At 40.1% G+C, this 7,953-nt stretch overlaps 1 long non-coding RNA gene across 1 annotated transcript; it reads right to left on the reverse strand.

The window, feature by feature from the left end:
- Window positions 1-2,385: 2,385 nt before the first annotated feature.
- On the reverse strand, window positions 2,386-5,879 carry LOC114429807 (uncharacterized). Its single transcript, XR_003669927.1, has 5 exons — window positions 5,837-5,879; window positions 4,445-4,892; window positions 4,035-4,180; window positions 3,788-3,857; window positions 2,386-3,642 (listed from the first exon to the last, which is right to left on the reverse strand). It is a non-coding gene; the product is annotated as an uncharacterized LOC114429807 (long non-coding RNA).
- Window positions 5,880-7,953: the final 2,074 nt, after the last annotated feature.

Consider the following 7,953-nt stretch of genomic DNA (forward strand, 5'->3'; position numbering starts at 1 on the left):
CTCATGATGTCACTGCTGCTGTAAAAACACAGACACAGACATAAGAAGTGCACAAAGTGTTTTGCAGTCATGTAGCATGTGATGCAAAGCTGACAGATGAAAGTCATGTCTGAAGCAGCACAGTGCATTTCCATCTGCTCAACACAACAACACAGGTCAGAGTCACACTGTAACTGATGCTTCACAACAAGTTGTGTAACTTCTGGTGTTTTTCTTTACAATCAGCCCTCAGGTCTCATGATCAGTGAAATATGAAGGAAGTGTCAGAACCGGTCTGACAGCTGGGTGACTCTGCACTCAGACCTGTTCTATCCACTGTTAACCCATTCATGTCAGTTCTGTGTCAGGTGTCCTGTTTTCAAGGTAATGAAATAGATGGATGATAATATCCTGAGTTTCCCTGAGGGACCTCATCCCTGCTGCACTGTGTAAGGTGTGTGATCCATGCTGCTTCTGCTCAGTGATTGATACTCACAGTGAGGTCTCATTCAGTCAGCAACCATTCTCAATAACACTGTTAGACTGTAGCAGACACACGTTGAATCATGTCTGCCCTCAGGAGCATGAAGGTGTGACAGGAATGCAGGTTACAGAGAGTCCGGCTGCGACAGCTGATTCTTATATTTACTGTATTTGACTTCAGGGTTTGCAGCACATTATGTCGACCAAGTCATGTAAAGAAATCGGTCCAGACAGTGTTTAGCTTGTGTGTTTTCTTGTTGTCTGTCAGAGGCTGGGTCGTGGCTCTGCTTCAGAGAGTTGGCTGCTGACACCTGGCTCCCAGCTGAGCCAACAGTCTGTTTAAACCTGTTCAGAGTTTCTAGGAAGTCATGTGACCACAGAGGCTCCTCCTATGATGGAGTATAAACACCCTGAACACTGACTGCTCTCTGCTTCGTCACAGAAACCAACAACACAGGTAAGACTCACTCACTGTGAAGGAATGATAAGAAAATGCTTCCAACATGTTGAGTGCAGAGTTTTAATGTGGACATTAGCTGGATAGATCAATAGGAATCAATGGCTTTTATGTTATCATGTTCTATTATGAAGGTGACATCATAAGGTCACAGGTAAAGTATAAAAATGTTGACGTTTCTTTGATGGCCACTTTAGCTTCAAGATGGGAATGGTGGCCCTGTGGCCATCTCTCCCCAGATGAAAGCTCTGAGTGTTACCAGAATGTTTTTAGCATGGCCACTCTCTTCCATGTAGTCTACTGTGCTTTATTTAATCTTTGAACAGCACATATATGCTCTGGTATGCAGAACTTATAAATAACCATGGTGGGCCGCCATGGACAGAAATGCCAGGGCCATATTTTAGTCCCAGGTCAGCCCTGATAAAGAGAATGTAGTTTGGTTGTAACAGGATCAACTCATTGTAAACTGGTGTTTAGAATTTCAATACATCACCCTTATCAATGTGCAGCTGTGAGGAGGTTGTAGCCTGCTGAGATGTGAGTGGAGCTGGATGCTCACAAAGATGAGAACCATGCTGCTTCTGCTCTGCTCCATCCTGTGCTGATCTGTAGCTCATTGATTGCTGAGCTCCATCTAGTGGACAGACAGTAGAAGTGAATCAGGAAATGTCTTTCAGACACTTGTTGGACCGGTTTCACCGTCACTGACGTGTTCAGACTGTGAGGCTGTGAGGAAGTGACGGCGTCCTCAGATCAGATTGTGTCAGACAGCAGGACTGAGGAGGACCAGGAGCAGCTTCTTCTCCACACAGGAAGCTGGAAAGTGTCTGTAAGTCCATCTGAACTGATCCAGCAGGTGAGAGTCCTTCCAGAGAAATCTCTCCATGTCTGATCACACTGTGCTGATCAATCATCAGTTTGATCACCTCATTTATCTTTACTGCTGTGTAACTGAAAGATATTTATTGTTATTGAATGTCAGTTGTGTATGGAATTGTTCTTTTTTTGTGAAGTTCATTGTTTTCATTTGCTGTGACTGCTTTCAGTGTATTTTAACACATAAAACTGACAGCCAGCACCATGTTCTTACTTTGGTTTAATGTTTATCAGACCATCATTAATGGATGGACTTATGCTAGCAGACAGTAGCTAACTAGCTAACTGACAAGCCAGAGCAGCCTGAACTGTCCCTGCCCCCCCCCCCCTTCATCTATGCCACTGTCACTGTGTTGACATGTTGAAGATCTCTTTGTGCAATGACAGCCTCTTGTTGAATGTTTTCCCACTGCAAGCTAATCTGACATGGTGTCACTTCATCTCATACATACTGCTTCTGCTGAGGTCCTCTGACTTTTCCAGGAAGCTGTGATGACGTCAGAGGACCTTTTGTACATTCTGCAAGATCTGAAAGATGAAGAGTTCAAAATGTTCAACTGCACTCAAAAAAATCATTTGTTGGGGGAACATAAAAAAATTATGGAAAGTATTTCCATCCAATTATAACACGCTAATTTAGCAAGAAATTGTTTTGTTGTGCGACATAAACATAAATATGCTGGGTCAACATAATGCGTTTGTGTTACTGTGACTTAATTACAAGGGGTAAATCCAACATAACTTTTAAAGGTTATTTCAACTTAATTAGAATGGGTTTATCCATCATAACTTTTATGTTAGTTCAACATGTTTGATTAAAGTGTGGGTGACCCAATTTAATCGGGTAGGTACAACTATATTTAAAATGATCACTCAGCAATACATATTCTTGCCAAATTAGCATGTTATAATAGAATATAATTATACATATTATGTTCACCCAACAAATGTTTTTTTTGAGTACACGTGTTTGTCCTAAGTCAGGTCCATTGTGGCTTCTACAGGATCAGCTACAAGTTGTTCATTACAAATTAGATTAGAAGAATTAGTTGCCTTGAATTATTTATTTCTTTTTTTTTTTTAGTACACATATGAACTGGGCCGAGTCTCTGCTAAGACCTTGTAACATGTAACATGACCTTGTAACAAATTGTCATCTAGACATTCTTTTAACATGAAAAATAAATTACATGCTGGGCTAGTGGGCCTTGTGAACTTGCATGCACTTGTAGTCAGTCTGTGATCAGATGCTACATATATGTATATACATATGCTCCCGTTTGAACATAAAAAAATGTTTCCATACAAAGTCCAAGCAGTCAAAACGTGAAAATGATAAGCGTCAGTGCAAAAACAGTGGCATAATGAGGATGCCTGTTCAAGTCCAAATTAAAGAGTGTGCACATTTTCAAAAATTATTGAGCAAAAAAATCTTAAGAGCAATAAAAACAAACAGAAAATAAACAACTGGTAATGTAACATTTTACATCCATGGGCATGTAATGTCACTGTATGCAACAGTTAAAATATTAACATGCAAGTAGGGTTTTTAGCACCTGCAGTTTCTTAGACAATCTCTGTCCAACAAGCCCCATGATGAGCTTCTGTAGAGCTTCAAAAGTGTATTTCCACTCTGGAGGGTAGCTGAGATTGAGCGCATAAACTAAAGCGACCAGCATTGCATTTGCCACTGGCACATTACCAAGGTTGTTGAGGACTTCTACCCCCTCCAAAATGATGATAACATCCTCTGGACCATCATCAAGGTCTGCACCTTCTCTGCGAATCACAAATACACCAAAGACCGTCTCCATTTCAGCTTGACCGTTGTCAACATCACAGTCCTGAAAAAAGAAAAAATATAAGTAAATGAACACAACAATATCATACAGATTAAAAAAATGGGGCACATTGCTAATACAAAGCAGCCATTTAATCCACATAATGTGTGATCTATGAGATCTAGATAATTAAAGGTAAATTACATACCAGGCGTTCTTTCACCACTTTGTCCGGCTCTTCATTCAGGTAGACCTCTTTTCACATCAATGCTGTCAGTCTGAGCATTTGGCCCGCACGATGTATGCCAGGAAACAAAAACATGAGAAGAACAATTTTAAACAACAGGGAGACTAAATGTGATGTGACGTTACTTTTACTCTTCTCCCCATTATATTTCCTTTTAAAATGTCAACATTACAGTGATGTGTTTGGCAGTGTGTCCCCTTTGTTTTACCTGTGTCATTGGTATCAGGATACTTTTTATCTTTCTTCCCTGAGCACCACCCTTCTTGCCAAAGACCTGGAGCAGTTTTGATGAGTAACCATCCAGCTCGGAAAAGAACTTTGGCAGCAAACCAACCTCCTGAACTCAGCACATAACTTGATAATGGGTACAGAGAAATATCAATGCGTTAATTTAACAATTATAGTTTCCCACCAAATCTTGGAAAAATAGTTTGGAAACATTTTTTTGGGTGCTACACATTAGCTGCATTGCTAATCCACAGAAGCACAATACTTATAAATTATGTCTTGTGGCAAAGGTGAAAAAAAGGCTTGAAACAATATGATACAAGAGCAAAGAAATCACCACAAAAAAATAATTCCAAACTGTTTTTGAATTGAACAACTCTAATCATTTACCTCATGCACACGGAAGAGAGCTGGCCATCTGGTTTTAAAAACTGCAATCATGGGTGCATCTTGAATAACTTCTTGCCTTCTATGAGCAAAGGTCTTGGTCATCATTGCTGCCACTGTGTCCTCATTGTTCCTTTTCGTAGCTTCCAACATAAGAGTCTCCCTTATCTTTTCAAGCGTCTCAGCTGATTCACCTGATGGGTAGGAGGGGCAGTAATTCACCTCAGCTTAATAAAAAGTGTAGTTCCTTGAGAAACTCATCCATTTTTGTGGCTGGCACATGAGCAAAATGCTCAAGTTTGAATAAAGCTGTAGCTAAATTTTGCTGAATTGTGTCAGGTAGAGTCTTACTTAAATCCACATCTTCACTTGGAAATGCACTGTTTATTTCCATTGCAGAATAATCCAAACTAAGTAAGGTGAGTGACCCAACAAACTTCGTCATGAATTTCTGTGATGACGAGAGAGAGAGAGAGATAGAGAGCAAGTAAATGTTAAATATATGTATTGCATGTTCAAATACACCAATGACATGGTGACAGTATGAAAAAAAGAAAATGAGCTTCATTGGCCCTCAACACTAACATGCCAAAAAAGAAAACACACAGTGCCTCAAAAATAAAGTTTTAAATGATTCATTACAGAGGAATTAAAGTCTTTGCATATTGTTGGCACCTTTATTTAGGTATGATGACAAAAATTAACATGGGTCGATGAAACTTGTTTAAAATACAATCCACAAAAATAAAGCACGTTTTTTCACAGCACAACTCTGGGATAGTGAAGAATACACAAGCCCACAAGGGATTTGAAACTGTGTAGACCACAGCAAAATTATTCCAAACCCAGCATCGTATAAGTGTAAACTAGCAGGTTAAGCCGTAAATGTACAGGAGATGTATTGTCTAGTATTTCATTAAGATAACTAACATCACAGCTCTGACAAGAATGCAGCACTGTGCTGTGAACTTCACCATGTCCTTAGTGGATGTGAAATACAGTGGCTGATATAGGTCATTCTAGTAGGCCCGCGCATTTGTCACAATTACCTTGTGTGTCAGAATGGCGGAATGTTGAAGAAAATGGGTGCCGCCACCCCGACAAAGGAAAAAAACCGTTACAGTGCAGGGACGTTTAATAAAAAATGGAAATGCTGACACAATTACACGTCAATGTCGGACTGGCAGCCTGTAACCAAACAAAATCCCGGATTTTGAAATTCCGCCTGGCCATATTTATAGGTCTCAAAAAGAAGACATGTCCGGCCAAAAGAGGACATCTGTTCACCGTAACTACGAAAACATTCGGCAACGAAATTAATCGCTCAAAATCATAAAGCTGACAGATAATAAGTTGACATTAACGTTTCTGTGCAGTGGTTTATTTTCAACTTACCGCCTTCCATGAGTGTACGCCTTCCTTCCTCTTCCATGTGCTGCCAGTCTGTCTTCTTCTGCAACCTCGCCAGTTTGTACATGCACTCCCTGCTCGCACACTACTGCCACCTTCTGTTCTGGAGTTGTACATGCGATTTGCTCTCTTACCCCAAAAGCATTAGGTTCTGTCAGCATGACTGAATTTAGCAAACGTAAAGTTATTGCACATCATGCTAAAATAGCATAACTTAATCATGCTCAACCACAAAACATAACTATATATGGTAGAAGCTACATGTTATAATTTGATTAATTTAGCAGACACACAATCCAGCTTTTTTGAGTGTGGTTTCTGCAGCGGCCCGGCTGCCTAGAGGGCCATGCACCCATCAAAACATGCCACCTGCAAAAGGAACACAGGCTGGAAACTGTGACTGTGATGGAGCAGACATATGAAATTCCTAATGCAGTGCAGGTCACCTGGAACATTTTAGGGAAGATCCCCAGGAAGGACCTGCAGCAGAAGCTGGATGGCATCAGGAACACTAACACTGGACCTTCAACTCATACTTGCTCTCCTCTTCCTCATGCTGAAGGTGAGACTGCTGTATTCTCTGAGATCCCTACAAAGTGCCTTCAAAACAGAAGTAATAAAAGCTACACATAAGGCTACATGATGTACATACAGCATAGCACAGTACAGTACAGCAAGTGTCTACAGAATTCCAAGAGTTAAATGGTTAGGTCTTATCCACAAGGTCCTTGTGAAGCATCAAGGGCCACATTATTACTCTCTCTGGATCCCACTGGGCCGTCAGATACTGTTGGCTGCTCCTCCCTGTCAGTCATGATCTGAGATTAACAAGCAACACAGATCGTGTTGCTTGTCGTGTTGCGAATTGTATTATTAATTCAACTGTCATATTTTGGGTTGGTCCAAAAACAATCTTAAGATTAAGAAACCCTTTATTTGTCCCACAATGGGGACAAATTCAAACTAAACTTAACATGCACCCCCCCACCCCCCATTATTTTAAAACAATTAAAATGACAGTTTGTTAGTTGTAATTGAGGAAAAAGCCTCAAGTAATCATGATACTACTTGATATTAACATCCCCCATCCCTACTGTACTACACATATTACTAATGTGGAAATGTTTTTTTGTCTTTGTACATTGTGCAAAGATGTGAAACAAAAATGTACAATGTATCTACAATTCTCATGACCGTGGAATAGGTCAGGGTAACCGCTTTCAAATACCGGGACTCGTTTTAATATAAAAATACCGTGACTTGTCAGATCGGACTCAGGGGCGAAAAAAATACAAAATCTGATCGGGACATCTCTACTCATAATAAATGTACAAAAAATATATAACCTGCACCTCATCTTTAATCAGGGTTAAAAATGCATCTGAATCATAACCAGTAATCAGAATTTTGTCCTCCTGTCCACAAAAGGTCACATACTGAATATTTTCCTGTAAGTTAAAACAATACACATTTTAGACCAGTAATTAATAAGTAAGTGATTAAGGTGGACTTTTTTGTGCTTCTTTACCTGGCCACCATTTTGTCTGTGTTGGTGCATAATAATGTATTATCTGTTTGTGTCATTAGGGACAAAAATGTCCACTTCTAAAAAACTGATTTTTCTGCATAAATCTCTTAAACAACTTCAGCCCTGCTAAAAACTAAAATACATTAAATCATTTTGAGGAATTTACAGAACTTACAGAAGAAAAAAGATCTTAGTGAAGATCGGTCAGAATGATCTGGTGAACAACCTCAAAGTCAGAGAACTGTTCATAGATGAGAATGTCTCTTCACAGAGTGACACGTGTGTAACACAGTCTGCTGTTTCTTCAGAGATCCTCACTGGCTGTCAGCAAAAAATGAAGTCTAACCTGAGGAAGAAGTTCCAGTGTTTGTTTGAGCAAGTATCAGACCACAAGGTATCTTTAAAGGCTCACCTGGAAGACAGGAACCAATCAGAACAGTGATGACAAAGGGAGTGGCTGGCATCGGGAAAACAGTCCTAACACAGAAGTTCACTCTGGACTGGGCTGAAGACAAAGCCAACCAGGACATCCAGTTCACATTTCCATTCACTTTCAGAGAGCTGAATGTGCTGA

The sequence above is a fragment of the Parambassis ranga genome, unplaced genomic scaffold, assembly GCF_900634625.1.
Source record: "Parambassis ranga unplaced genomic scaffold, fParRan2.1 scaffold_21_arrow_ctg1, whole genome shotgun sequence".
In the NCBI taxonomy this organism is placed as follows: domain Eukaryota; kingdom Metazoa; phylum Chordata; class Actinopteri; family Ambassidae; genus Parambassis; species Parambassis ranga.